We start from the raw sequence: 27,788 nt of genomic DNA, 5'->3' as shown, positions 1-27,788 counted from the left end.
CTTCTTTGCCAGGTACACACGACAGAAACTAGGAATTTCCAGTTACAAATATGAGCGTTAGCTACGTGCTTGAGTTTCCTGAACCAACTGTTAACATTCTGGCTCAGAGTTCAAGGTCAAAGAAAACAAAACACTAGCAGAAAGAATTTGGACCTTTTGGGGGCCTGGATATTCCCTCACCTGCCAGTGGGCCTTCATTGTTTTGCATGTCAAACTTTTTGACGTTGAGCCGGGCTCTCCATTGAGGGTTTGGCATTCTAGAATCCCCACCCCTGTGTCGAGTGGGCTTTCGGGTCTAGGACTTACTGCTGGTGCAGAAATCGGCAGACTCCTTACAGGCAGAGAGAAAGCACGTTCCTACAGACATTTCAGGCCATTAGCACAGTTCCTGGTGTGTGTTTAGGTGCTAAGTCAATGTGACTAAGTGAAATTATAGTTACCGTTGAGTAGCTCGGTAGAGTAAACACACACGGATGTCTCTTTTAGCCTAAAGTTTTCGAATCCTGGCAGGGTGACGTCTTGTGGTTCCAGGACAGGGTCTGAAAGGGCCGCGTGCACAGAAGCCAGCAGAGTCCCAAGAGACATTTGAGGCGATGGCTTTGGCGACTTCTCCCACTACTTCGACGTGAAGGAAATGCCCTTCGCGGGGGATGAGCCTAGGCCAGCTCCTCCCGCATTGCATCGCATCGCACCCCCCAGGCCTGGAGCGAGCAAGATCGAGTGGGGCAAGTGAACCATGAGATGAAGACAGAAAACCAGGGTGTCTCTCACACCAGAGATTCGCTCTTTGAGGTAGAGACCTAAATCCCGAAGCGGGAGGCAAGTCTGGGGGACAGACTCCACCTTTGAGCCTGTCTGCCTTGAAGAAGCAGCACCTTGAACGGTGTGTTAATGTGAGCATTTCACAGAACTTGGAAAGTCCCTGTGTCCCTTCCCCAGCGGCCCTGCAGGTGGACAGTCCACTCAGGGTGTGGTGACCCAGCCCTGTCGCGCTGTGACCTGCCCCTCTGGGCCGTCCGGAGCCCCCCTGCTCATGGTGCATGGGCCCAGTTACGTTTTCCAACTTATCAATGAGTTTCTATTCTTCTCCCTCAAAACCATGGCTATTTACAAATGGAGCTAATGCTTCCAAAGGTCATGACCTCCCCCACAGACCCCGTGACCTCTGGCCTTCCCTGTCTTTCCAGTGTTAAGAACGCTGTGGGAATCCAGTGCCCATTAACGCAGAGCGATCCTGTAATCCCTAAAGAAAGCTTGGTTCCTTCTGTGTTCTCTCCTTGCTGGCTTTCCTCTGAGGCAGGATCATGGGGCAGTGAGGTATGCCGTGCTTTCTAAATATCGCTTTCTCCTTTGTGAGCGGAGTTTTTTCTTAACTCTTTAAATTGACATTCCATCCGACGTTTCAGACATTTCTGAAAAAAGCATTAAGGTGCATCTGTATAGTGTTAATTTTTAAAAATGACTTGCCTTTTAGAACGCCCTTTCCTGCTGAATCAATAGGGCGACCTTGGCCAGAAGCTTGGAATATTTATTTCTTTGGGGTCTTCCTAGAGAATACATCACGTTACTCAAGCACTTTGAAAGTCAGCATCATAATTTACTTTCATGACTTAGAGTCTGTCCGAGTCTAAAGATCCATTGGGACGGTGGATGCCAAGCTTATGATTTTATTAGCATTTCTAATTGCAGCTAAAAGTAAAACTTCCATTTAAAAAGGTGTTTTAACTTCCTTTTTACCAATCACATTGGAATTGTGGTAGGACCTGGGTGTTGGTTGTACGGTCAGTGCTGAATTATGTTTTTCTTTGGTCTGATTTTCCTGGTATTTAATATCACTGATTTCTTGCTGGCGAGCCTGGGGGAGAATGTTTTATTTTCTCCCCCCACCCCTATTCTTTCTAAAGAGCAGTTTCCCGGCCCGGTCAAGTGAATTAATGAGGGTCTGACCCCCAGAAAGACTGAATTTATGTGCACTCAAAGGTAAAGACACTTGAAAAAGACACAACAGCAAATACACATGACAAGGCATGCCAAAAATCAAGGGGCTCAATTTATTACCCCTCCAGATGATAAACTGGGGCTCGGAAAGTTAATCGTGTGCAAATGTAGCCCGGTGAGCAGGGTGGCTCTGTGCTCTCTGCAGACGGACGTGTGCAGGGCGGTTTCCTTTAACGTCTCTGCTTTAGTCAAATTGAAACCTGGCACCTTCAGTGACAACGTTTTCGCCTCTGTCGGGACCAAATCGTGCACTGTCATCGGGGGTCTTGGCCGGAAGCCGAAGGGCGGGAGCTTCCCGGACAGCATGATGTTGAGGAAGGGAGAAGCAATTTAACACACGGAATTATTTCATATTCAATCATTACAGTTATTGGAAAGGCGGGGAGAAGATGTGCCCGTGAAATGAGCCACTTAATAGTCAAGCATTTATGATTAAAGAAGAAAAACGCCAGTCTGAAAAATCAGGTGATGAGCATGTTATTAACTTTTATTTCTTGTTTCTAATGGTGTGAAAAGAAAATAGGTCTGTGGGCAGAGATGTGTATGTGGCACCCGATACTCCACCCACTTCCCTCAGTCTCAGCCACTTCTTTCATATTTTGTCCATGGAAAACAAACATGTGATTCTCGGGGCTCCTGGGGGCGGGTCCGTCCGTTAAGTGTCTGACTTTGGCTCAGGTCATGATCTCACAGTTCATGAGTTCGAGCCCCACATTGGACTCTCTGCTGTCAACATGGAACGTGCTTCGCATCCTCCGTCCCCCCCTCTCCCTGACCCTCCCCACTTGTGCTCTCTGTCCCTCAAAAATAAACATTTAAAAAATATGAGACTACATTAGTGCCTTATTGTCAGATGAGCATAATTACCGAGGCAATTAGAGAACTTAAAAATTTTTTTTTTTCAACGTTTATTTATTTTTGGGACAGAGAGAGACAGAGCATGAACGGGGGAGGGGCAGAGAGAGAGGGAGACACAGAATCGGAAACAGGCTCCAGGCTCTGAGCCGTCAGCCCAGAGCCTGACGCGGGGCTCGAACTCATGGACCGCGAGATCGTGACCTGGCTGAAGTCGGATGCTTAACCGACTGCGCCACCCAGGAGCCCCATTAGAGAACTTTTAAAGAAGACAAATTATCTTTTTTTTTAATTTAAATTAAAAAATTTTTAAATTTACATCCAAATTAGTTAGCATATAGTGCATCAATGATTTCAGGAGTAGATTCCTTAGTGCCCCTTACCCATTGAGCCCATTGCCCCTCCCACAACCCGTCCAGCAACCCTCAATTTGTTCTCCATATTTATGAGTCTCTTCTGTTTTGTCCCCCTCCCTGTTTTTATATTATTTTTGTTTCCCTTCCCTTATGATCATCTGTTTTGTCTCTTAAAGTCCTTATATGAGTGAAGCCATATGATTTTTGTCTTTCTCTAACTGACTAATTTCACTTATCATAATACCCTCCGGTTCCATCCACGCAGTTGCAAATGGCAAGATTTCATTCTTTTTGACTGCCCAGTAATACTCCATTGTATATATAGACCACATCTTCTTTATCTGTTCATCCATCGATGGACATTTGGGCTCTTTCCATACTTTGGCTACTGCTGATATGGCTGCTATAATCATGGGGGTGCGTGTGTCCCTTTGAAACAGCACACCTGTATCCCGTGAATAAATGCCTAGTAGTGCAATTGCTGGGTCATAGGGTAGTTCTATTTTTAGTTTTTTGAGGAACCTCCATACTGTTTTCCAGAGTGGCTGCACCAGCCTGCATTTCCCACCAGTACTGCAAAAGAGATCCTCTTTCTCCACATCCTTGCCAACATCTGGTGTTGCCTGAGTTGTTAATGTTAGCCATTCTGACAGGTGTAAGGTGGTATCTCATTGTGGTTTTGATTTGTATTTCCCTGATGATGAGTGAGGTGGAGCATTTTTTCATGTGTCGGTTGACCATCTGGATGTCTTCCTTGGAGAAGTGTCTATTCATGTCTTTTGCCCATTTCTTCACTGGATTATTTGTTTTTTGGGTGTTGAGTTTGAGAAGTTCTTCATAGATTTTGGATACTAACCCTTTATCTGATATGTCGTTTGCAAACATCTTCTCCCATTGTGTCAGTTGACTTTTAGTTTTGCTGATTGTTTCCTTCACTGTACGGAAGCTTTTTATTTTGATGAGGTCCCGTAGTTCATTTTTGTTTTTGTTTCCCTTGCCTCCAGAGACGTGTTGAGTAAGAAGTTGCTGTGGCCAAGGTCAAAGAGGTTTTTTCCTGCTCTCTCCTCGAGGGTTTTGATGGCTTCCTGTCTTACATTGAGGTCTTTCATCCATTTTGAGTTTATTTTTGTGGATGGTGTAAGAAAGCGGTCCAGGTTCATTCTTCTGCATGTCGCTGTCCAGTTTTCCCAGCACCACTTGCTGAAGAGACTGTCTTTATTCCATGGGATATTCTTTCCTGCTTTGTCAAAGATGAGTTGGCCATACGTTTGTGGGTCCATTTCTGGGTTCTCTATTCTGTTCCATTGATCTGAGTGTCTGTTCTTGTGCCAGTACCATACTGTCTTGATGATGACAGCTTTGTAGTATAGCTTGAAGTCTGGGATTGTGATGCCTCCTGCTTTGGTTTTTTTTTCAAGATCGCTTTGGCTATTCGGGGTCTTTTCTGGTTCCATAAAAATTTTAGGATTATTTGTTCTAGCTCTGTGAAGAATTCTGGTGTTACTTTGATAGGGATTGCATTGAATATGTAGACTGCTTTGGGTAGTACAGACATTAACAATATTTGTTCTTCCTATCCAGGAGCATGGAATCTTTTCCCATTTTTTTTGTGTCTTCTTCAAGTTCTTTCATATGCTTTCTACAGTTTTCAGCATATAGATTTTTCACCTCCTTGGTTACATTTATTCCGAGGTATTTCATTTTTTGTGCAACTGTAAATGGGATTGATTCCTTGATTTCCCTTTCTGTCGCTTCATTGTTGGTGTATAGGAATGCAACTGATTTCTGTGTGTTGATTTTATACCCTGCAACTTTGCTGAATTCAGGAATCAATTCTAGCAGTTTTTTGGTGGAATCTTTTGGGTTTTCCATATAGAGTATCATGTCATCTGTGAAGAGTGAACGTTTGACCTCCTCCTGGCTGATTTGGATGCCGTTTATTTCTTTGTGTTGTCTGATTGTGGAGACTAAGACTTCCAATGCTATGTTGAATAACAGTGGTGAGAGTGGACATCCCTGTGTTGTTCCTGACCTTAGGGGGAAAGCTCTCAGTTTTTCCCCATTGAGGATGATATTAGTGTTGGGTCATTCATATATGGCTTTTATGTGCTAGAGGTATGCTCTTTCTATCCCTACTTTCTTGAGGGTTTTTATCAAGAAAGGATGCTGTATTTTGTCAAATGCTTTCTCTGTATCTATTGAGAGGATCATATGGTTCTTGTCCTTTCTTTTATTGATGTGATGAATCAAGTTAATTGTTTTGTGGATATTGAACCAGCCCTGCATCCCAGGTGTAAATCCCACTTGGTCCTGGTGAATAATTTTTTTAATGTATTGTTGGAGCCGGTTGACTAATATCTTGTTGAGGATTTTTGCATCCATGTTCATCAGGGAAATTGGTCTGTAGTTCTCCTTTTTAGTGGGGTCTCTGTCTGGCTTTGGAATCAAGGTAATGCTGGCTTCATAGAAAGAGTTTGGAAGTTTTCTTTCCATTTCTATTTTTTGGAACAGCTTCAAGAGAATAGGTGTTAACTCGTCCTTAAATGTTTGGTAGAATTCCCCTGGAAAGCCATCTGGCCCTGAACTCTTGTTTTTTCGCAGATTTTTGATTGCTAATTCGATTTCCTTACTGGTTATTGGTCTGTTCAAATTTTGTATTTCTTCCTGATTCAGTTTTGGTAGTGTATATGTTTCTAGGAATTTGTCCATTTCTTCCAGATTGCCCATTTTATTGGCATATAATTGCTCACAATATTCTATTATTATTGTTTTTATCTCTGCTGTGTTGGTTGTGATCTCTCCTCTTTCATTCTTGATTTTATTTATTTGGGTCCTTCCCTGTTTCTTTTTGATCAAACTGGCTAGTGGTTTATCAATTTTGTTAATTCTTTCAAAGAACCAGCTTCTGGTTTCATTGATCTGTTCTACTGATTTTTTGGTTTCGATAGCATTAATTTCTGCTCTAATCTTTATTATTTCCTGTCTTCTGTTGGTTTTGGGTTTTATTTGCTGTTCTTTTTTCAGCTCTTTAAGCCATAAGGCTAGGTTGTGTATCTGAGATCATTCTTCCTTCTTTACGAAGGCCTGGATTGCTATATACTTTCCTCTTATGACCGCCTTTGCTGCGTCCCAGAGGTTTTGGGTTGTGGTGTTATCATTTTCATTGACTTCCATATACTTTTTAATTTCCTCTTTAACCTCTCGGTTAGCCCATTCATTCTTTAGTAGGATGTTCTTTAGTCTCCGAGTATTTGTTCGTTTCCAAATTTTTTCTTGTGGCTGATTTTGAGTTTCATAGTGTTGTGGTCTGAAAATATGCACGGTATGATCTTGATCTTTTTGTACTTACTTAGGGCTGGTTTGTGTCCCAGTATGTGATCTATTCTGGAGAATGTTCCATGTGCACTGGAGAAGCATGTATATTCCGCTACTTTAGGATGAAATGTTCTGTATATATCTGTTAAGTCCATCTGGTCCAGTGTGTCATTCAAAGCCATTGTTTCCTTGTTGATTTTTTGATTTGATGATCTGTTCATTGCTGTCAGTGGGGTGTTGAAGTCTCCACCTATTATGGTATTCTTATTGATGAGTTTATGTTTATGATTAATTTATATATTTGGGTGCTCTCACATTTGGCACATAAATGTTTACAGTTATTAGGTCTTCTTGGTCCATAGACCCCTTGATTATGATATAATGCCCTTCTGCATCTATTGATACAGTCTTTATTTTAAAGTCTAGATTGTCTGATATAAGTATGGCTACTCCGGCTTTCTTTTGTTGACCATTAGCATGATAGATGGTTCTCCATCCCCTTATTTTCAATCTGAAGGTGTCTAAGGTCTCTTGTGAAAGCATAGAGAAGGATCTTGTTTTCTATCTATTCTGTTACCCTGTCTTTTGATAGGAGCATTGAGTCCATTGACATTTAGAGTGAGTACTGAAAGATACGAATTTATTGCCATTATGATGCTTGTAGAGTTGGAGTTTCTGGTGGTGTTCTCTGGTCCTTTCTAATCTTTTGTTGCTTTTGGTATTTATTTATTTATATATATATATATTTTTATCTTTTCTCCCTTTATAGAGTCCCCCTTAAAATTTCTTGCAGGGCTGCTTTAGTGGCCACAAATTGCTTTAATTTTTGTTTGTCTGGGAAACTTTATCTCTCCTTCCATTTTGAATGACAGCCTTGCTGGATAAAGAATTCTTGGCTGCATATTTTTGTGATTCAGCACACTGAATATATCCTGCCACTCCTTTCTGGCCTGCCAAGTTTCTGTGGATAGGTCTGCTGGAAACCTGATCTGTCTTCCCTTGTAGTTTAGGGACTTTTTTTCCCCCCTTGCTGCTTTCATGATTCTCTCCTTTTCTGAATATTTTCTGAATTTGAGTATGATATGCCTTTTTTTTTTTTGATTCTAATGGGAGTCCTCTGTGCTTCCTGAATTTTGATGTCTGAGTCTTTCCCCAGGTTAGTAAAATTTTCTGCTGTGATTTGCTCACATAACCCTTCTACCCCTATTTCTCTCTCTTCCTCTTCTGGGACCCCTATGATTCTGATGTTTTTCCTTTTTAATGAGTCACTGATTTGTCTAACTCTTAAATCGTGCTCTTTTTCCTTAATCTCCCTCTTTTTTTCCTGCTTCCTTATTCTCTATAAGTTTGTCCTCTATATCGCTGATTCTCTCTTCTGCCTCATCCATCCTTGCCACCGCGGCATCCATCTGTGATTGCAGCTCAGTTATAGCATTTTTAATTTCATTCTGGCTATTTTTGACTTCTTTTATCTCTGCAGAAAGGGATTCTAATCTATTTTCGACTCCAGCTAGTATTCTTATTATCATGATTCTAAATTCTGGTTCAGACATCTTGCTTGTATCTGTGTTGGTTAAGTCCCTGGCTGTTGTTTCTTCGTGCTTTTTCTTTTGGGGTGAATTCCTTTGTTTTGTAATTTTGAAGGGAGAAAAGGAATTAATGAGGTAGAAAAATTGAAATTAAAAAAATTAAAATTAAAAAATATATTAAAATTAAAAATTAAAAACACACACACACAAATCGAATAGATGATGCTCGATCCTAGGTGTGTTTTGGTCTGGGTGTTGAAAGTGGTTTGACAGATTAGAGGAACAAAAAGGGGGGGGAAGAAAAAAAAAGGAAATCCTTTGAGAATTTGTAAAAATGAATACACTGATGTAGACTAAAATGAGGTGATGGGAGTAAAATAGAATTTGAAAAAATATACACAAAAGTAAAGAATATAGTGGAAAAAAATTAAAGAAAAATATTTTTAATAAAAATTAAAAATAAACATGAATTGTTTCTTTTTCTGTATTCAAGAAGAAAAGAAATGAAAAAGGGAAAAGAGATAAAGAAAAAAAGGAAATCATTTGAAAATTTGAAAAAGTGAATACACTGTAGTAGACTAAAATAAAATGATGGAAGTAAAATAGAATTTGATAAAAATTTACATACAAGCAAAAGATACAGTAAAAAATTAAATAAAAATATTTTTAACATTAAGTGAAAGTAAAAATGAAGTTTTTCTCTTTCTGCATTCAAGAAAAAGAAAAGAAATGAAAAAGAGAAAGAAAGAAAAAGAAATAAAAAAAAGAAAAAAAAGGAAATCCTTCGAGTATTTGCAAAAATGAATACACTGAAGTAGACTAAAATAAAATGATGGAAGTAAAATGGAACTTGAAAAAATTTACATAAAAGCAAAAAATATAGTAGTACAAATTAAATAAAAATATTGTTGATAGAAATTGAAGGTAAAAACAAAGTTTTTCTCTTTCTGGATTCAAGAGAAAAACGAAAAAGAAAAAAGAAAAAGAAAAAAAAGGAAATCATTTGAAAATTTGAAAAGGTGAACACTGTAGTAGACTAAAATAAAATGATGGAAGTAAAATGGAATTTGAAAAAATTTACATAAAAGCAAAAAATACAGTAATAAAAATTAAATAAAAATATTAATAGAAATTGAAAGTAAAAATGAATTTTTCCTTTTTCTGTATTCCAGAAAAAGAAAAGAAACGAAAAAGAGAAAAAAGATAAAAAAAGAAAAGAAAAAAAGGAAATCGTTTGAAAATTTGAAAAAGTGAATACACTGTAGTAGATTAAAATAAAATGATGGAAGTAAAATAGAATTTGAAAAAAATTACATAAAAGCAAAAAATATAGTAAAAAATGAAAGAAAAATATTTCTAATAAAAATCAAAAATAAAAATGAATTTTTTCTCTTTCTGTATTCAAGAAAAAGGAAAGAAGTGTAAAAGAGAAAAATAAAGAAAATTGAATAGATGGAGCCGCTAACAGATTGAAGAAGGACTGAATTACTTCGTGTTCTCTAGAAGTCAGTCTATGTAGCGCCTTATAGTCCATAAACTAAGCCGGCGGTGAGACTTGTGTTCTTGAAGAGCGAGGTTGGCCCAGCTGGCGGGAGCCCAGTGCAACGGCTCCGCTCTCCACTAGATGGCGCTGCTAGCCTCCTGGGGTGGAGTGTTATGGGGCTCGAAGGTGCGTCTGCGTCTGCGCGGGAGTGGTCAAAATGGCGTCACGCAGCTACCCGGTCTGTTCTCCCGGATCAGCAATGGCGCACCCGTCCTCCGTCGTCAGCTCTCCTCCGCTCCCCACTTTTCCACTCTCCGTGACCAGGCCCCAGGCCGTACCTCGCTCCCGAGTTTTGCCTCAGACGCGGCTGTTTTCCCCGGCCCCTTACTCCCGAAGGACTGCGGCCCTGACCCGCTCCGCCCCTCCGCGGGAAGGTCTCCCTGAGCAACGGCCGAATGTCGGCCGCAGCCAGGAACGCCCGCTGGACCCTGCTGCTGCCGGTGCCCCGAGACCGCGGCCCGAGGCCAGCCCGCCCCAGAAAAAGTTGGCGAGACAGGCTAGCAGCAGCGTGTCGGGGATGGTGGAAAATGGCGACACACGTCTGGCCCCAGGCTTCACCCTCCACGACCCTGTTCCAGCACCGGCGAACGCGGCCGCCTTCCGGGGTCTGCCGGGACCAGGTGGCTTCCACAGTCTCCACCGAATGTCCTTCCGGCAGCGGAACCGCCTCTCCCCGTGCGGCCCGAGCACCTCCCGGACCCCACTCTGCTCCTGGGGACTCGCCCTTCCCACCAGAGCACCGCCAGGTAGGGAGCTGCGGAGGTGCAGCCTCGCGCTCCCCTCCTTTAGAGTCTTAATGGGATTGAAACCCTCTCCTTTCTCCTGTAGTCCCTGCGGCCGGTTCCCGTTTTCCACTTTCTCTCCAGCTCCTTTGGGGGAGGGGGAGGGGTGCTTTCCCGTATTCTCCCCGCCCCCCTCCCCCAGTCTCCCTCCTCTCTCCGCCGGCAAAAGCACCTCCCTTCCCGCGGCTTCTCGCTCCCCAAGTTCCCTCGTCTGCGCCGCGTACCTGCTGAATTCTGTGGTTCAGGTTGTGCAGATTGTTGTGCTCATCCTCCAATCAGTGTTCTAGGTGTGTAGGATGGTTCAGTGTTGGTCTGGCTGTATTTTGTGGACGCGAGACACACAGAAAGCTTCCATGCTGTTCCGCCATCTTGGCTCCTTCCAGAAGACGCATTATCTTACCGTAGCAATTCTGTTCTGTAATTTGTTTATGTCGGTGTGATGCATACACGTAGTTTCATATTTATGCATTCCTGAACAGGTTCTCTCTTCCTATAGACCCAAATGGCATGATTCTGAGAAGAAGATAGGACTTTTTTCCTTTACATAACTCTTAGGCACTTAGGGACCTCCGCTTGTAATGGAAATGACCGTGAACTTCTGAACGCAGGCACTCTGGTAGTATCTGCCACTACGAACATTCCTCCATAAATCAATTCTGGTAATGCCTCTCCATTTGTACCACCCACTAGTTTCTTCTTCAGTACTGGTGTTTTTAGTGAAACAAAGTCAGATTATCTCCAGGGCTTCCATAATCATGAGTGTGGACAGGAAAGAGTCAGCTTTCCAGAATCGATAGCACGGGTGTGTTTGCGATTATCCAGTTTCTTTACTCTCTGGGCCCAACACCTGGGACCAGGCAGTGCATCAGGTGCTATGGACATAGGGATGACAAGGCTTGGCTGGGCTCTCTGAGAACTTACTCGAATGGGGGCAGGTTAGCCCAGCAGGGTGAGTGGGCTTCCTTTGGAAGAGTAGACCCCACACGTAAAACTGTTTTCACCTCCTCATTTTTGCTCATGTAGCTGTGGTTTGATGACTTATCTGCTAATACCATTTTGTCATTCAGCATTCTTTAAATTTTGTTTTAATTTTTATTTTTGAGGGAGGGGGGAGGGGGAGAGGGAGAGAGGGAGAGAGGGAGAGAGGAAGAGAGAGACACAGAGACACAGAATCCAAAGCAGGCTCCAGGCTCTGAGCTGTCAGCACAGAGCCTGATGTGGGGCTCGAACTCATGGGCTGTGAGATCATGGCCTGAGCTGAAGTCAGATGCTCAAGCCTGTTTGTGGAAGGAGGACACAGTCCCAACCCTGAGACTGGGGTCTGCTGGCCACCTGTAAGCCCAGTCTGTCCAGTGACCTGTGAAAGTGACTAATTCCCATCTGTTCGAGGAGAAAGCGCTAGGCTTACTTCTACTGGAATGTGAACTCACCACAGAAAAACTCTGCTCTGCTTTTTAAAAACTCACGGATCCCAAGTACTCACCTGATTACTCAGGAGCGTGCCTGACCCGTAAGAGACTCTTGGTGGAGATGAGCAGGTGCCGGCTCCTGACTCCTGCCAGGAGGATGTCCTTGTTCTCCGCTGACTTTTGCTCCTGCCAGCTCCCAAGTAAACACCGGTGGCCCCGGAAGGTGACACATCTGCACCACATTGTGACTGTATGGCCTGGGTCATTTCCAGTGTTCTCCTCTGACAGCTTCTTCCCCGGAGGAGTCGGGCGTCCTGTTCCTCAGTTTCCCATTCGCCCTCCCACGTGCACCGTCCTCACCTAAGAAGTGCGAGACGTGACTGTCGGGCTCGTGTGTGGGTCTTTCTGGGGAGTCTGTCCTTCCCCCTCCTTCCCCTTCCTTGCTCCCTCCCTTCCTTTCATCCTGCTCTCTCTCCACCACTCGCTTCTGCCTTCTCTTCTCTCTGTCTCTTCTGTTTCTTCCCCAAATACCCATGAAACTTCCCCTGTGACAGTCGCTGCAAAAATAAAGGGACTCCTGCCCTTATTCAAGTTCATACTCTAGACAGACATCCATCAAGCCATTAAACAAAGAAATGCAGGAGTGCGAATGGCGTGGGGAGAGCTTCGTGGGGCTACCGGAGTGTGTAAGAGCAGATTTACCTGGGAGGAGAGGTCCGCGAGGCTTGGCTTGGGCTCGGGATCTGAAGGATGAAGGAGAGTCGGCCGTGAAGGTCATCCCAGAGGGAAGGAAGGGCGTGGAGCCCCGGCGGGGGTGGCGCACGGGGATGAGGGTTGAAAGAAGGCCACATGTGGTGGGGACGGGGTGATGCTGAGGTCAGAGAGGGGCCATGCTGTGTAGGTTTGAGTTTGGTCTCTACCCAGAGGGTGATGAGAAGCAGGAGAGGATAAGCCCATTTTGTGTTCTAGAAAGATCCTCTAGCTGCAGCCTGAAGAGAATACAAAGAGAGGAGGAGAGACTGTTCTAGAAACATCATAATAGCACAGGTAAGAATTGGTGCTGGAGGAGAAGAGGTGACCAATTCAAGAGCTATTTAGGAAGTAAAATCCAGAACCCAGTGCAAGGTGCAAAATCAGGGGCAGGGGCGAGGGGTTTCAAGAATGCAAAGCCGTGGCAGCTGGCTGCCCGCCAGATTCGTGTTCTCCCTTCTCTAGTGAGCAGCGATGCCCGGAGCATCTGGCCTGCCAGGCCCGACCGCGAGTCTCAGCACACAGCCTAACCGGCTGAGCTGAGTGACTGATTCTCCCCGGTGGGACGCGAACACAGTGATGGGTCAAAGCTTGCGAGAAGCAGGGGGACCTCACCCGTCTAGGATTGTGATGCATACGGCACGGAGGACGCACTAGACGCAAGGAGGCTGGGTGGGACCCGGGAGGAAACTCCATGTATGAGAACCCCCTTGTGGGAGGGCGGGCTGAGCAGACTTAGGAGCGGGTGTCACGGAGGGAATGTGATTTGGTAGCTCACCTAAGATCACATCCCCCGGGAGGGCCCCGAGGCCACGCCAGCCACCGAGGCCATCGGTGGCCGGCTGAGAGGCCACCAGGCTCCCTAGGCATGCAGCGGTGGGGACTTTGTGGGCCGGCACTGACAGTAGGAGGAGCTGTCAGGGAGCTGGGTCGAGGGGCCCCGGCAAGTACCGTGACAGCAGGAATCAGGGCTGGCCACAGCTCGGCCCGGACCCTCGGCCCCACCGCTCGGATTGGCTTGATCTCTTTGCCTGTCCTCCCGCCTGGCTGCTGGGCCTTCCCGGGGTGCCCTTCCCGTGGATTGCTCCCCCGCAGGGAACGCCGTCCTGTGTTCATCCAACGTCAGGAACCGCACCTTCACTTTGGCCCAGGGTTCTGGCTGTCCATGGCCAAGTGTACGTCTGGACGCTGTTACCCTCTCGTGGCCGGAAGCTGGTGTGCCCGCACTGATTTTAATGGCCAGGATTTTGGTCTGGGTGAAACGTAGGCACCCAGTTAAGTTTAAATGTCAGACGGACCGACAGTGAGTAATTTTCAGCCCGTCCCCCAAGAGATGCCCCGTACTTCTGTTTGTGCTCTGGCAACCCGGGACGGGGGTGAGCACGGGGGCCGCCCCGCATGGGCGCCTGCTCTCTCTGCCTCTTCCATGTGGGAGGCTTTTCTACAGCAAATCAGACTCCTGTGAGACATTACTTCTCACACTCGAGCATTCTGTGCCCTAACATCGGAGAAACTTGGGAACACTTGGAAAACTTGGGGAAGGGGAAGAAGGAGAAAGGCTGGGCACCAGAATCGGAGTGGAACGCCAATGACCCCTTGTTCAGCCCTTGTGGTTCACGGGCAGGCTGACGGTCAGAGAGGGATTTTCAAAACGTCGCCTGCTAGCAGTGCGCCTCTTGGGCATCGGTGCCCATGACCAGAGACTGTGTAGGAAACGTCAGCAAATAAATGAAATTTAAACATTGCTTGTAAAGTAATGGAAATTTTAGCTTTGATGCTGTGATGACTTCTGCAATTAGGAAAATTGCTACGGGCATGTTAATGTGAACGTTGTGATTCCTTACAAATTTGATGAATTAAAAATGGTTTTTAATTGGAAAAATAATTACGGAATGGGAACACGACGCTTATTAGTGATAGGTCCCTATGAAATGCGATGTTAGTTACCACGAGTGGATGGACGGTGGAATGCATCCCGCAGGCGAGGATCGTGGCTGGCCACTTCACTTCTGGCTGCAGCGACTAGACTTCCAAGGGCCCAGTAGAAACGCTCGCTGTGAACTGAAGCAGCGTGTGTATTTTTGAGCAGGTATCAGTGGACAGGGACACTGGGTCCCGTACGAAGGGTCCCAGAGAGTCAACTATTCTTGCAGTGAAGTTGGAATGAAGACATGTTTGTTCATCAAAACATTTATGATTCTCTGCTTTCAGAGAACTTATTTTAAAAATGTCCTATGGTGTTGGGATGAACGTGGCTGAATCAGGTTGACTTTTGGTGGTTATACCTAAAAACCAAAATGGAATGGATCAGGTCAGAGACAGACAAAGACATGGGAGAGACACCGAGTAAGCTGTCCCCACTCTGCCCCAGGGTCAGCTGGTGCCACCCACCTCGGCTTTGCACCTGCCTCCCCAGAGCCCCTCCTTTGGTATCACCTTTCTCCTCCTGCCAGACTCTGGATCTGGTTTCACACTTCTTCTGTCCCCTTGAGCTTGGCCCCTATGTGGCCTCATGCATCTTGCAGTGGCTGAGGCTGGGATAGCGTTTCTGGAACACGGATTCCCCAGCCAGTGACCCTGGTCAGCCCCCAGGGCAGAGCATTTAGACCGTGGTCACGTTGAAATAGGCCAAGAAGGTGACTGGTCACCATGGAAACAGGAAACCGGGAAGCCCCGGGGACTCCTCTGTTGTAAAGTTTTCTCCACTCCGTCTCGCAACTATGTCACTGAATTTAAAAATTTTCTGCTCTCATAATATCAGTTTCCAAAAGTTGTTTTTGTTTTCAAAACATTTTTGTTCTCCAAATATTTTGTTCTCCACATATCCTTCCCCCCCCCTTTTTTAAAATTTCTTTAGTAGTTTGTTGTATGGATGTGCTACCCTTTCCCATTCTCTGACACTGTTAATAAAATGCTAGGGGATGTTTTGAATGTTTGCAAAACAAAGTGTATTATTTTGGACTGTGTCTTTCATATTAAAATACTTCTCAAATGTCAGACGACGACTCATACCGCAGAGTGCTGCACTAAGACCATGATTGAAAGCTGTGGGCTCCTGGGTGGTCTTTCCTGCAGGGTGGTCTCCACGGCCAGTTTGGGGGGGACCCCACCAGCAGTGCAGTGACGTCTTCCCTCGCGGCTGCTGAGACTCCCCAGAGCAGACTCGGCCAGTCTCCCACCCAGAGCGTGTGAGTCAGCTGCCGGGGTTCCAGGGGCCCCGTGGGGAAGTGGAGACTGACCAGACGTGCAGGAAGCAAGCTTTCACTTGATCCCTGTTGTCTGAATGGTGTATCTACCTTCAGTTGGCCTGGCCCCCCCCACCCACACACTCCAGACAATAAAACTGCTGATTTCTGCTGGGGAGCGGGGGCGGTTGGAGGGGACCTGGGGTTGTCTCCTCACCCCCCTGCCGTGGAGTATCTGGGGTGTCCCAATACACAGTGGGAGTTGCCGATGGTAGACTTTGCTAATGGATTAGAAGAACCCTTCGTCCAACTCCGACTCTGAACTCTGACACCATCTCACAACCTTCCCTTTTCTTTTTTCTCTTTTCATTCCGAGAACTTGAATTCCGAAAAATCGTAAACCCTCTCAGGAAAGTTGTTGGTATGATGAACACGCACATTCTTCATGGAGATTGATCAGGAGACTGAGGAGGAGATTGCTCATATCATCATATTAGTGTCTGACCCCCCATGCCCCTCCTTTTTTGTTTTTGCTGAGATATTTGTGAGATGGTTGTAGACAGCGTGACATTTTAGTCCTAGATACTTCCGTATATACTTCCCAAGACAAGAACATTCTTCTCCATAATTTCAGAAGAATTCTTATGCTTGCTGTATTGGTTTCTTCTGCTGCTGTGTAACAAATAGCCACATGGTAGGTGGTTTAAAGCAACACAAACGTATTACCTTGCAGATCTGGATATCAGAAGTCTGAAATGGGTCTCACTGGACTCAAATCATGCTGTCAGTTGAGCTGCGCTCTGCCTAGAGGCTCCAGGAGGGAATCCACGTCTTTGCCTTTCTAGCTTCTGGAGCGAGCCTGCACCCCTCGGCTCGTGGCCCCTGCCATCTTCAAAGCCCTCAATGGCTGATGGAGTCCTTCCCAAAGTACATCACTCTGGCACCGAGTCTCCCGGGACTACACTGGATCCACCTGGCTGGTCCAGGAAACCAGCCCACGTTCACGTCAGCTGAGATAGCATCTGTAGCCTTCGTTCCCCCTGGCTGTGCAATCCAGCACATTCACAGGTTCTGAGTGGTAGCATTTGAACGTCTTTTGGGGAGAATATTATTCCATTATACTTGGGAGACTTAGCACTGCTGTAATGCAACTATTTAATGTATTTCCCCAGTTGATCCAATAATGTCCTTCAGGCTGATCCCCAAATGATCCCATCGAGTACATGCCCTGCATGAGCCCTCATGTCTCTGCTCTCTGTTAATCTAGAACAGCGCCTCAGCTTCTTGTCTCTCATGACAGACATTTCGAGGCTGTAGGTCAGTTGATCTGCAGAGTTCCCAGCTTGTTATTTTGAAAATGTAAATTCTTTGGTAACTGATCCGATGATTTAGACTTAAAGCTGCTAGTGCTTCTTTAAGTTTTGCAAAGAAATGTGTTGTCTTTTAGGGGCACCACCAGGTGCCCACCCCGCTCACGGTCATGGCTGAAAGACACGAGCACGGTGATCGCAGAGGGGGACTGAAGACTGTCATGGTAATTGCATTTTCCCCAAAGTGGCTGAAATGTCCCCTTTGCCCCCTGAAATATTATGTTGTCAAAAGTACACAAACAGCATGGCTCAGGTTTGTTTCCTGCTGTTATACATTTTCACCAACATGCTAGTAATTTCTCCAAACTTACACGAAATCCAAGGAACCCATAAATTGACCATTTCCACAATAATATTGTATTTTCTTTATTTCCCCTTCTCATTTTGTTGACAGCTTTTCCTGTTTGGAAAATGTTGGAGAGGACATAGCCCCCTCACACTGTCATTTCTGCATGTAGTTAAAAATATCCTCTGTAAATTGTCCATCTGGTTTCTTTAACTGGCTAATATATATATTATTGAGCATTTATATATATACACATATATATTGTGTGTGTGTGTGTGAAAGTTGTCTTCTTATGATTGCTTTTTAATTTAATTTTGAAAATTTTCCGCATTTTCCTTTCAATGCTGTTTAGCTTAGTAGACATTTAATGGTAAGGTAGACTCGAGAATAGGGTATTTAGAATAACGACTAATTGCAGTGCCTAAGCGGCTCAGTCGGTTGAGCATCCGATTTCGGCTCAGGTCATGATCTTGCAGTTGGTGAGTTCAAGCCCCGCGTCAGGTTCTGTGCTGACAGCTTGGGGCCTGGAGCCTGCTTTGGATTCTGTGTCTTCCTCTCTCTCTGCTCCTTGCCCCTTGTGCTCTGTCTCTCTCTGTCTCTCCAAAATGAATAAACATTAAAACAATTTTAGAATAAGGACTAACTGGCAAGTTTACGTAATGGCTAATCTTTCTTGTGTCCTTACCCTGAGCCAAGCCCTGTGCTGGGATCTTGCGTGTTATTTCCACTTCTCAGACTCTAAGAGGTAAACGCTGCACCTTCCCACAAATGACTCATTTAGCAAATAATAGAACCGGCTTTCCCATCAGTGAGTTCCTAGCGGGTGTGGACAGACGCTGTTGCCATGGGGTGAGGTTGGAAAGACAGGGAAGGAGGAAAGCTGGGAAGAACATGAGTCTGGCGGGAGATGCTGGCCTCCAGGTGACCTGAGAGGTGGCCTTGGCCGTGTCACACAGCTGGATGGCACATCTGGAGAGACCTGCGTGGGTCTCAGGACAGCGAGCTGTGGGTGGAGGTGCGTGTGTGTGTGGCATGATTAGCAGGTGTGCAAGGCTGGGCACTGGGGCTGTAGGTCCGGGGATGGACCGAGTGGGACGGCGCTTGGAGGAGGTGTGCTCGTGGACACAGGAGGGAGAGACAGGCGCTTCCAGGCTGCGCTCCCTTCTTCTCCCCACCGTGACCGGGAGACCCCGCAGTGCTCTCAGCATCCGACAGAAGAGCCCATTTAAGACATGAAGCTGTGTATCAAGGAGAGAGAAAAGGGTGTCTGTCCATTGTGTAAAGCTTTGTGCTCCAAAACTTCCTTAATTTCCCGGTAGGATTTTTGAATATCGCTATTTGGCGAAATTATTCCAGCGATTAAGACACACTGTTCACGTACGGATTTCGCTACTACGTTTTATGCGTTGGCTTCAGTACCTGGCCCTCGGCGGGGTGGAGCAGGGTGGAAGGGGGCGTGGGAAATAGCCGGTGAGAAGGACAGCACAATTGCAGCCAACGGTGTGGTTGGTGTGGCGCCAGCATCCCTGGTTCGCTGAGAAAAACACTGCTAAATCCCACACGGTGCCTTTTTACTTAGTAGGTAACAAGGTGAGGTACGTTTAACACCACCGAAGGCTTGCTGGGTGCATTCTCATTAAAAACCAAGAATACTCCTAAGGTGCTAGATAGGATGTTCCCTCCTCTGTCCTGAGTGAGCCTTGTGTGTTTATCAGAGCTGCACTCTTATCAGGATGGGATAGTTCCTTAAAATACAGCTTATTTTCTCTCACGAGATGCGGCTTCTGTGCTAAGTAGAATGCGACCAGAAGTGGGAGCCATGTTTCTGTGTCTTTCCTTGGTGGCCTGGTAGGGTTTTTCTTTAATAGGTGCTGATAATTCAGTTCTTTAGTAATCTTCCCCTTGAGGGCTGATCAGGAAAATCATGTCATTTCCTGTTGTACTCCTGGTAGCTGGTCTCCAGAGATGTCCCCGGTGACCCTGGCCTCCACATCCCTCTGTACCGCTCTTCCATGTTGAAGCAGGGTCTTGCTTTAGCAAACAGAAGGTGCCCTGGGTGTCTCTGCACAGGTGTCAGGATGGGAGCCCGAAGGAGTCTGGGCAGTTTCTGCTTCTGAGCTCTTGGAAGCCCTGAGTCCCCATTTAAGAGCTGTAGGAAGGCCCCACAGAGAGGAGGGCTGTGGGATTCTGTGGGAAGAGAGAGAGGGTGTCCTCTTTTGGCCGGGCCTGCCCAGGCTCTAGGTGGATGGCTGGGGCATTTCAGACATCCTAGCCCCGGGGCGGGCGCCGGGCGTTGCTGACGCCGAATGAAAGAGAAGAGCCTCTTGCTGGGGATGCAGCCAACCCACAGGACTGAGGGTTGGCTAAAACCATCATTGTTTAAGGCCACTAAGTTTTCAGAGGGCTTTGTCACACAGCAACAGCAACACAACTTCTACAAGCACAGCAACATGTGCATGTATGTGCTAGGAAACAGTTTAGCACATTGACGTTTTTTGCCGATGGTCACATTCGAAACTGCAGAAGATACTACATTTATATAATTTTATACATCCTTGGACTTGTCTTCATCAGGGAAACCTCACAGCAAAATAGTGATTGTATAGCTGAACTTTTTAATGCCTTCCCAGTTTTTGCCCTCCGTTATAGCCTGTTTAAAAGAATCCCTTTCAAGCTCCTGATCCTTTCATGAAACAGGGCACAGTTAGTTTCTTAGCAAAGATGGGAGGAACAGCACATTCACTTTGCGGGTATTGGTGGCTGGACCGTGCACTTCGTGGGTGGTTTCCGTTGGACTCTGATGTCAGGGTTATTCCCTGACATGTGACTTGTCTCCTTTCTTGGTGTATTTCTGGAATTAACGAACTGGTCTGTGCTCGAGGAGTTTAGGTGCGGGGGACTCATTTGTTGACACACAGCTTGCCTTTGTCCTTCCTGAGTATTGTCCCTGTTCCTCTCTGAAGGAAGTGGCCACCTGTGACCACCTGCCTCTGCTACGTCCACCCTGGGGCCCCAGTGCACTCTGTCCACAGAACACTTTATCTCCTGTTATTTGTGACAATCTAAACTTACCCTCCACAAGGGCATACGTGGGTCCTGGAGGGAGAGAGGCTCTTTGTTCAGGCCAGACAGGGATAGTGGTGGATTTAGATTGGGACTTGGAGAGAGACCTTTCTCTCCAGGCCTTTCGGTGGTGTCACCTGGGATGGTGGCAGCCTCAATGGGCGCTATTGCTTGTGGCAACTGAAAAGGGAAGACCCTGGAATAGAACTCTTTGGCTTGTCCAATTCCCTGTACTAAAGCACGGCACAGAGTCAGAGACCAACCCAGGAGTCCACACTGCTTGGGACACAAGCATCTATCTCGATGGTAACCGGGGCTGGCTGGGATGCCTGGGCACTATGGGGGACCCTGGGGACAAGATCGAAAGGAGGATCATCTGATGACAACAGGTTGAACATTGGCTCCCTCACTGGGGCGGCGGTAAAAGTCAGAATGTAGATGATTTAAAGAAAATCATGAGAGAGATCTCTTGTACCTGAGATGCGAGGCCAGGACTAACATTCTCTACCCAAGTAATTGCAGTGAGGGTCTTTATAGCCACCTCCTCGTGGGGACGGACAGGAAACAGAAGCCCAGCTAGGTCAGTGAGATGTCTGAGGCCACACAGAAACTCCGGGGCAAGGCTCAGACCATCCCTCTTTTTTACTGCAGAGCCTCCCTCCTGCTTCACATGGCTTCCTGTTCGTGGCTGCAGAACGCTTTAGGGAGAGACCTTGGCCGCTCCATGGTCAGTTAGTTTCATGAGCTAGCACTGGCCGGCCCATCCCGCGTCCCCAGCCATCTGGGAAAACAGAAACATGGGACAAAGAGCTGCCCACAGAGTTACAGGAATTAAACGAACACGAGGCATTGTGAACTTGGCAATTTGTTGTGCGGCGATCCCCCCATATCACCAGTTTTTTGATCCTTGAAGCTTTCTCTAGCTGGTTCACGTTGGCTAAAGATTTGGCTTGTTTTCTTCATCACACTTGCCGCAGTTCTGGAAGCTGTCTCGTCTCCCCTCCCCTGGATCAGCCTCATCAAAAAACAGTGCTGCCTTTACCCATGCACCCACGTTCATGGGCTTCTCCATCCTCTGTCCTCCCAAGTGTCTCTAGAACAGGGACTTTCCAATGGCCTCTGGTCCTCACCAGCCTCTGCAGGCTCCTCTCTGTGAGGGAACGGCCAGAACCAGGAATTTCCTGTTTGCTATAATTTTACACGTGCAGTTTACTCTGTAAAGTTGATGTGTATATGATGTGTGCAATTTTTAACAGATTATTTAGCAATTTTCTTTGGGGAACTGGAAGGCAAACATGTGTATTACTGTCTTGTCCCAGCAGTCAAGACTCTATTTGAAAGGCTAGTTTCATTTCAGATTTAGCAGAATATTCCTGAGGTTGCCCCATGTATGTTAAAGAAATTTAAAGGAAATGTGTCCTTTCTCCCTCCCTCCCTCCCCCTCCCTTCACCCTTCCTTCCTTCTTCCTCCTACCTCCCTCCCTTCCTTCCTTCCCTCCCTGTCTCCCCCCTCCCTCCTTCCTTCTCTCCCCCTCCCTCCCTCCCTCCCTCCTTCCTTCCTTCCTTCCTTCCTTCCTTCCTTCCTTCCTCCCTTCCTTCCCTTTCCTTCCCTTCCCTTCCCTCCCTCCCTCCTCTCCCCCCTCCCTCCATCCTTTCTTCCTTTACCAGGTGCATATAATTTGTTAAAGTATTTCTAGATTCAGTGGGAGGAATGTGGATACAGAAGTGCCCACGTTGGGCTCTCCCAGGAAATGTAGGAAGCGGTGTGTTCTCACTTCTCTAGAGGGGAGCGGTGCCCAGCGCCTTACCTGAGACCTTACCGTCTTGTCCCTTGTAATTTCCCCTGATGCTTGGCCACAGTTGTTGCAAATAAATACTGGTTGGTTGGTGGAGTGAAGGGGTCAATGGTTTAGTGGGTGACACTTAGAGTGAAGACAGCTGGGCCTTTAGAACCCCGGGACACAGCGCACGCTTTTACCTTGGAGTCTCGCCACAGCGCGCCGAGTGCACCCAAGCGGGTTTGAATGACCACAAGTTAATGAAATTAGAGGTTTTTTCTCCCAGAGAAAACATACTGGAGTGAAAGAGTCAAAGCAAACACTTTCTCTGTCATGTTTCCTTCTGGAAAAGCGGAAAGCAAAAGGCAGGCACTAAGGAAGGTCATGGACAGCACAGCACGGTTTACCCGCCGCGTTTGACAGAGAGCGCTCGCGGGCATTTGGTTGAATTCGTAGCTAAGTGCCGCCGCCACGGTGGGTTGGTCCTGCTTTTGTTCCTAATGCACTATTGTTTAGCAATTCTTTTGGTTAACTACGGCGGTTTGACTTACATGAGAAGTTATATATTGCCTTTTGTTATTCTGTTTCTTTTCTGTAAATCTCCCCCATGTTTTTTCTGGTTAAAAACATGTCCTCAAATGTACTGGAAAGTCGTACTGGGAGTGTGTAACCTCCTTCCAGTGCTGCCTCTCCGTTTATGTTGACTTTAATTATTTAACTTCTGACAGAGTAACACTGGTAGCCGCCATTTAGTGTGTGCTTCCTGTCTTCCAGGGGCCGTGTGAAGGGCTGTGTGTATAACTCTGTCCCACGGGGTAGAAATTCCAAGTTCACAGACAGTGAAACCGAAGGCTGGTGAATGAAGCTGGTGCTGGTCAGCGGTGGGGTCTAAACTGGAAATGATGTCTGTCTGCCTCCGAGATCCAAGATTTCAGTCATCGTGCTGTTATATATTACAATGCATGACACTTAATATTTCTTAGTGTAGGTTTAAATAATATAATTGATTCAAAGAAAATACCTACATGTCTCCAGAAGATTAACAGCAAAGCTCTGTGCAAAAAGAGGTCATTCAACTCCTGGTCCTTTGCAGGTGAACATCAGACCGATAGTTACCCACCCATTCATGATGAACTTCTGGCAAAAACAGGCATCTGTTTATTATACTAAGTTTATTATACGATGCTTTACTTTTTTATTAGCAAACAATGATAGGTATGAATGCACACGATCGTGTGCATTACAGTGGCGTGAATAACCCATGAGGCTTGGGAATACCATTCCGGATTTTGTTAGCTCCTCCTCTGTGGCGACCCTGAATTCTTCAAATAAGAAAACCTATGGAAGAAAGAGATGAGATTTTCTGCTTCTCACCAGAGACTAAATTAGAACCCACTAGAGGTGGATGGGATAGGTCCATGTTTCACCCTCCTCTATGGTCTGATGGGGCCCCAAGCCGTGACTTCCACAGGTGCCCACAGCCACTCGCTGAGCACACAGGAGGCCTGACTCTGGGAGCTGGTACTCCTGGAATGCATTTGGCTGTGTCCTCTCTGCTCTCTGAGACAGGCATGATTTTTAGCCATGAGACTGGGAGCGATTAGGAAGTTCCCCAAAGGCATGCAGGGGCTGAATGAAGCTGGGGTCATCTAGACCGTCTTGGTGCCCACACACATACTCTTAACCACGGGGTCCCTCCACCCCTTGGTGTGGTACCCAGGCTCTGGATGTGAGCTAGGAGGCCCGTGCCAGCCAGTGTGTCCGCAATGTGTGTATCATACTCAGGCCGTGAGACCCTGGAGACCTAGCGTGAGAGCCCAAGACAAAAACATTCCTTTACACAAAATACTGAAATGCCAGTTCTCCTGTTCAATCCCCAGTGCTCTCCAGACACGACAGCTAGACCGCCTAGACCAGATCCAGTCAAATACAGTTTATGCTCCATGACTCAGTGACACAGAGGGCCAGTTTCAGAACTTGATTTCGAAAAACAAAATCCATGCAAAAGAAAACATTCCTATGTTGGTCCATGGGAACAGGAAGGTAGAAATCTATATGTAAGAAATCTATACGTATGCCTTTATCTTTAGGAAATTTACCTCCACATAAGATACCTGCCAGGAGTTCTGTACCTTTGTCTTAAGAAACCCCAAGCCCAGTGAATGACTCTAAACAACCAAAAAGAGCTCTAACTTCTGTGTGTGTGGTGGATGGGAGGTCATGGGTTATTCTCGCCCCCGCAGCCACACACACACACACACACACACACACACACACCCCAGCGCTCAGTCAGGGACTCATTCAAAGATCGCCTTCCAAAGAGGGGTTTCCCTTTCTGTTCTTACCTGTCTATTCCCATCCTTCCTAGGTTCTCTGGTGTTTCCAGGCAAACAGGGCAGGAGTCTACGGGGCTCAAACTCGTCTACTTAAGTCAGGTGCCCTCTTAGGGGTATTCTGCAGAGGAAGGTTAAACTGGCTGCTTAGGCAAATGTCACAATAACTTTTCAACACAAAGCGAGGTGGTATTGAACCACTGCCAATGACCACATCCAAGACCTGATCGGTTTTGTTTGATCACATTTCGTGCTAGGGTTGTGGCCATGCCTAGTAAAGGAGCTAAGGCTATGTGTTGGTTTACAGGGACTAATAGAATAAACCAAGAGGGCTCAGGGAAGCTGTTTTGCTCCACTGAAAACGTAATACACATTTTCTTCTTCAAAAAGACCCAACGCTCCACATATACATGATAGACGACAGTAATTTCTAGAGGGCTATTCTAGTCAGTCTATCAAGTAGCTAATATGCATTTGAAAAGTTTTCTAAGTAGGTCCTCTTAGGATAGATGGTACCTGACACGTAAATAATTTCTGTTATGAAAGTCCTTAAATACACTGCATAAATTTGATGTTTAGTTTTTAGCTTTCTGGATCCAGCCATGACCTCATCACGATTACTTTGCGTTGGAAAAATTGCCTTCCTAACACCTTGTCAGAGCTAAGTGCATGTAACCGTGGCGTATTGTGCCCTAGTTTATAACACTGCCTCTTAGAACACACACGCCTGTCCTCCCGTGCCCTCACACGCTGATTGCATCTTTCTGTAAACAAAGAGCATCTATCCAAACATCATCCCTGTCAAAACGAAATTGTTCAATATGGAAATGTATGCATTGCAACAGTACCTCCGGAGGGCTGGCCAATAAATAATGAAAGGTTTTGACAACCCTGGAAAGAAAATTAAATTAAATTGTCCGGCGTGGAAACGGCGATGGGATGAGTAATCAGGATGGTGAGAGCCATATTTTATCGTACATACATTTTCCCCTTTTGTTCAGAACGCACATCGTGTTGGCTTTGTCGTCAGCCTTTCACTGTGGTGCACGTGACGTGCCCTCCATGTACGGAAAACAGCTTGCTGGAACGTTCTCCATTGGGCAAAACTCAGGCGTGCCACCACAGTGTCCTAAGGTCTCTCTTCACGGGGTCCAGCCTTCCCGGTTGTGACGGTGCAGTTGTCCCCAGTGACGCCCACCTGGTGTGCTGGGGCGAACTTCACCTCCCCAACGCTGTATTTCGCATACACACCTTTGCTTAAGATCAGGCTCGTCTATTTCCCACTCTCGGTCTCTGCTCCCTGAGCTCTGGGAGAGAATTCGGACGTTTCTGGCATCCGTGCTGGTCTTGAAGCTGAATGTTCTGCTTTCTTCAGCTTTTCCACGTCCTCCGAGGGTTTTCTCAGAGTCCTCCTTGACCAGTGTTCATTCAAGAAACATTTTTGGGCACTTAGAACATCTGTCACATGCCCGACAGGTGGATATCTGGGAGAAACACGTGTGCACACTCATACACACACACACACACACACACACACACACACACACACGCCCCCCAACAGGCTGAACGGGGAGGCAAACACATCATTGCAGCTGAAATATAAACCGTGTCCATGGCCTGGTGCTGACCCCGAGGAGGAGCCATGTTAGACTGTTTTCAAAGCTAGAGAGGATTTCAGAGAGGGTTCTGAGGGATGAGTAGAAGTTCAGGAGGAGGACCGCGGTGAGGAAGAATGGTGCTCTAGGCCAGGGGAGGAGCATTTACAGAAACACAGACACTCGAAGGGAGTGCGCTGGAGTGACAGAGGGTTTTTTGGAAAAGCAAGGCCAGGGCCCCCTCTGGAGGGCCTTGCAGGGCATGAAGTAGCTGGTCTCTGTAGATAACAGAAAACGACGCAAACATCTGACACAGGAAAATGACATATTTACGGGAGTTTTGGAAAGCTGATTTGTATTGTAGTAGGAGGGAGATGGGAAGGGTGCAGGGCTGGACGCAGGGGGGTGGCTGACATTTTCCTGGTGACAGAAACCTTCCCCGACCAGCTGCCCACACCTGGGGTTTCCTGTCCTGAGTCGCAGGGACCCGAGCAGGTGTACCACCCACTGGGGCGTTACTCCTTGCTCCCTTTTCAATCCGGCCCCGCCTCGCTTGCCTGTCTGGACCGCAGTGGCTGGCAACGGAGAGAGTATCCAGCATCAAGTGGAAATTCCTTGAGGTCAGGGCTTTACTCAGCTCATTTTCTTTGCATGGCATCACACACCTTCCTGGGGGCATAACAGACTCTAAAAAACATTAATGGTTGAAACTAAAGTCAGGCTGCTTTGGCAAACTCCCCACCGGGATGGGATAATGTGAAATTATATTCCAAAGCGAGGATCCTTTAAACATGCATGCTATTTGGATATTTGCCATTTCATGATAAGACACATGTGAAATGCATGTAAAATATGGATATAAATGTAAAAAATAGAAATTGTTAGGATTGCTACGGGGGGTGGTGATGCAGGGAGATGTGTCTTTAAGTTTTTGTTTTTAACTTTTTTTTTGAGAGACAGAGAGCGACAAAATGTGAGCAGGGGAGGGGCAGAAAGAGAGGGAGACACAGAATCTGAAGCAGGTACCAGGCTCTGAGCTATCAGCACAGAGACCGGCGCGGGGCTCGAACCCACAGTCTGCGAGATCATGACCTGAGCCGAAGTTGGCCACTTAACCGACTGAGCCACCCAGGTGCCCCTACATTTATTCATTTTTGAGAGACAGAGAGAGAGATAGAGTGTGAACAGGGGAGAGGCAGAGAGAGAGGGAGACACAGAATCCGAAGAAGGCTCCAGGTTCTGAGCTGTCAGCACAGAGCCCCACTTGGGGCTCGAACCCACAGACCGCAAGTTCATGGCCTGAGCTGAAGTTGGATGCTTAACCGACTGAGCCACCCAGGCGCCCCAAGGGAGATGTGTCTTTATATCCTTACGTTGTGATGTTTAGAAGTGGCCTCAAGGCCTCTGAATATCTGTACCTTTACGGATCAGTATGGATTTAAAAAAATCACCAGTGGACATCCCAGTATTGTAACTCTCTGATTTGCTTCGTGAGGTACGAAGCCCGTAGCTGAGGCTTTCCTGGGCTGCGATGCCCTACCTGCCTTTCTCGCTCATATCTCACAAGTCCTGAGAGAAGAGTGTGCTATGAATTCAGGTGTTAAGGTAGCTTGCAAAGAACAAGGGAATACAATTTGGACC

The sequence above is a fragment of the Prionailurus bengalensis genome, chromosome A3, assembly GCF_016509475.1.
Source record: "Prionailurus bengalensis isolate Pbe53 chromosome A3, Fcat_Pben_1.1_paternal_pri, whole genome shotgun sequence".
In the NCBI taxonomy this organism is placed as follows: domain Eukaryota; kingdom Metazoa; phylum Chordata; class Mammalia; order Carnivora; family Felidae; genus Prionailurus; species Prionailurus bengalensis.
The sequence above is the reverse complement of the archived record's forward strand: the minus strand, read 5'-3'. Positions refer to the sequence as shown.